Source organism: Lactuca serriola, chromosome 2, assembly GCF_051521515.1.
Source record: "Lactuca serriola cultivar US96UC23 chromosome 2, Lser_US96UC23_V15, whole genome shotgun sequence".
Taxonomy (NCBI): domain Eukaryota; kingdom Viridiplantae; phylum Streptophyta; class Magnoliopsida; order Asterales; family Asteraceae; genus Lactuca; species Lactuca serriola.
This window is the reverse complement of record NC_136409.1, coordinates 154,855,609-154,858,656: the sequence shown is the minus strand read 5'-3', so window position 1 is coordinate 154,858,656 and position 3,048 is coordinate 154,855,609. Positions and strand designations below refer to the sequence as shown.

General features: G+C 36.6%; 1 pseudogene across 1 annotated transcript; it reads right to left on the bottom strand.

The window, feature by feature from the left end:
• Positions 1-495: 495 nt before the first annotated feature.
• On the bottom strand, positions 496-2,468 carry LOC145087097 (exportin-2 pseudogene; annotated as a pseudogene). Its single transcript, XR_013700729.1, has 2 exons — positions 2,355-2,468; positions 496-2,258 (listed from the first exon to the last, which is right to left on the bottom strand). The product of XR_013700729.1 is annotated as an exportin-2 pseudogene (transcript).
• Between the last annotated feature and the right edge of the window lie 580 nt (positions 2,469-3,048).

Below are 3,048 nucleotides of genomic sequence, written 5' to 3'. Positions count from 1 at the left end.
TAAAACAATTAAAAAAATGATTTATCTAAATATATATTGTTTAGTTCGCAAAAGATCAGAGAGTACTACGAACTAAGCAAAATTATGAAAAACTCCGAAATTTTGATTGTTAAAACAAGTCAACAGTATGAAAGTCGAGTTCGTAGAGGACCCGCTGAAGATTCCTTGGTCATTTTTGGAAACTCTATTTTTTGGTCAGTTTTTGGCATTAGGATGTATGTTTTGCTTATATCCGAAAATTTCTCTATTTATTTTGCAAAAATGATAGACTTCTAGAGTCATTGTCTTATTTTTAAAAAATGGTGACTTCTAGAGTCATTGTGATTGAAAAGGTGTCGTTTTTTGTAAGAGGTTAATCACTCAAGTCCGAAGTAGTTTAAAAATAGGATTTAATCGGTATATATATATATATATATATATATATATATATATATATATATATATATATATATATATATATATATATATATATATATATATATATAAAATCTATCCATCAAGAACTCGCATGATACACCTCATAATATACTGATTCACGCTTCTCTAACGCACCAAAAAGATTTGTCATCAAAACTGGAAGAATGGGACCGATGTCCATTGGCGTGTATCTTGCTTGTGAATGCACCCCATTGTTGTCTTTGACAAGCAAAAGCTTCTCAATACAGTTAGCAGCATAAGAATGAACCACATTAAAATCTGAACCAGAAAACCTGACCACATCACCAAGAAGAGCCATGGCAATGGATTTAGGTATCAAGACATGGAACATTGTGAAAAACTTCAGTGCACCTGCCTTCAACATTGGGGAAGCATTGACATCCTGTTCCTTCAACTCTGGGACAATAACCCATCTGAAGAAACTTTCAACATCAACAAGATCGCTTGAGATTGAAGCATCACCTGCCTTTTTTGTGGCAAGAGAGACAACCAAGTAAATGGCACAATCTTTATATTTCCAGTTTGCAGATGGGTTTTTAGCAAACAGTGCCAAGCAATTGTGTATCTGTGTTGAGACGCTCTCTGTGATCTTCTGTTTGTAATTCCCGGCAATACCCTTGAGAAGCTCACACGCAATTCTCCTTGTTTCAAGGTCACTCCCTTCCATGTCTCTTCTTATAAACTCGATATAATTCATCACAAAGATCTCTTCATCTTCATCCCTTAACATCACATTGGGAATAACAATACTCTGAGTAATCTGCTGCAATATCTCATCACCAGCAAACAATTCATGGTGACCACTTGTGCTGACCATGGTCAAAAACTTGATGGCAGTCATGGTCAACCGTTCACGGTTTGGCGATGCTGATGCAATTACAAGGAGACTACAAACAGCTTCTACAAACTCCTTTAAGTACTTTTGGAACAGTTCCTCCTCTTTCTCCATGTAATGGATTAGATTTTCACATACACCTGCTCGTAACTCGTCAACAAGTGAAAGGCCATCTCCATCGCCATCCTCAATATCCGGATACCTCACAGTGAGATAATTCTTAAACTCATTCATCCATTTATCTGCATTGTCCTCAAAAAACGCGGGCAAATCCAAATTGTTTAGCGAATACGATATCCGACAACAGAGTATCTGTGCTTCAATTAATTGACGGACCGTTGCAACGGACCTAGCAGCAGCATTTATCTTCCCTGAAATACTCTCAACGGTGCTCAATAACGGTGCGGCGAAGTTATCCACGCAGTATTTCAAATCAAGCAGAACCGGATCGCTCTTGAACTGATACCGGAATTTCTTAAACAAAGAATTAACAGTCGTGAGAATACCATTAACTGAGGCAATATCATCCGCATTGATAGCCGTTTCGAGACTGGTCGTCGACTCCGGAAGCAAATCCGGCCACAACTTTGGAAAGTCATGGTTCCCGATCACAGCTAAGGCTTCGCTAAGTTGAGCCTGGATTCTCGGGGTAGTTGAGAGCATGAGAGGGACTATTAGAGTCTTAATCTGCTCTTTCTCACCATCAGGAATACGGGTTGCAGATGAGGGCAACCACCGGGTTTTAAGATGGTTCTTGAAGTTAACAGAGGCGCATTGTCGGATCTGCTCGTCCACGGAAGTTTCAGCAACGAGGCGGAGAACGGCAGGGCCGTAGTTAGGAGTCTCGGCGGCGTCGGATAAGTTTTTCTCAGCACGGCGGCGGGGTTCTGGTTGAGGGGAGAGTGTACCAAGGAAAGATTCCGACAGAAACTGTACGGTTTTTGGATTCCACTCCATCTCTAGGGTTTTTACAGTATTTAAGAGCCTGAAAATGCAAAGTATATGATAAAAAATGTACTGAGATTTCAACAGTGGTGAGTAATAGGATCGAAAACTAGAAAACGGTGAAGAGAAACCGCACCTTCGTAAGAAGAAACGATCGACTCGGATGAGAAGGAGAAGACTGAGGTATCACTATCAGTGTGGGAGACGTTTGTCCAAGGAATAAAGAAGAGAAATGGACAGATACAGTATTTTTTGGAGGCACATTTTAAATTTTAGACATAAAAAATTGGATTATTTTACCCTATATTTTGATTTTTACCTAAAACTTTTTTTTTTTTTTTTTTTTTTTTTTTAAGAATACCCAAAGTTCATCCGGAATTTGTTATTTCAGATCTTGGTGGTCATAAATAGCTAAACTCATTTTTTTCTTTTTTCATAAAAGGCTCAATATTTTGTATTTTTTTTTTTTTTTCGTTTTAGACTTAATTTTCTTTTTTTCAAACTAATCTCAAATACTATTGATATTTATTTATCAAGTTGTCTCCATGGAATGTTATGTGCTTATTAAAAGTCTTTTTCATTGGATTTAGATGATCATTTCCATTTTTTGTTAGAGTTATGTCATTTATCTAAATTTTTTTATGGTTCAAATAGCAAGAAGTTGAATCCTCATTTCCTCTCTATGGTCCTAAGTAACATTTATGAACTAGATTTATACATTTTTCATTAACTAGAGCCTATTGAGGATTAAGATTCAATAATAAAAGATTTTAAATTATATAATTTATAACAGCTTTCCAAAAAACATTTATCGATGAAGTAGTGATGTT